A 395-nucleotide genomic window follows, 5' to 3' on the forward strand; every position below is an offset into this window, starting at 1 on the left:
TCAGTTTTTCCAATTTGTCGGACACTTTTCCTGTCGAACCACGATTTGGGAAGTCATCAACATTTTTGGTCTCTTTATACCGCTTTACCCACTTGCTGACAAGTAGTCAAGTAGTGTTTAAACGACTTCACTGAGGCCTCCCAGAGGCCGCCAAAATGTGGTGAGTGGGGAGGAAGAAATCGCCAATTCACCTGTTGATTTTGAATGAAGTTTTTGACTTCCGGATCATTGTAGGTTCTCTGAATGAACTCGTAAATTTCTTTTCATTCCCTGTTGGCACCCACGAAATTCGTGCCATTATTAGAGTGGATTGTGCTAGCCCTCCCCCTGGCGAGAAAAGAACCTTTTTAGACTGCCGAGGTACGCTTCAGTCGTTAGATCACTGACCAGTTCGA

Source organism: Belonocnema kinseyi, chromosome 10 (assembly GCF_010883055.1).
Source record: "Belonocnema kinseyi isolate 2016_QV_RU_SX_M_011 chromosome 10, B_treatae_v1, whole genome shotgun sequence".
NCBI lineage: Eukaryota > Metazoa > Arthropoda > Insecta > Hymenoptera > Cynipidae > Belonocnema > Belonocnema kinseyi.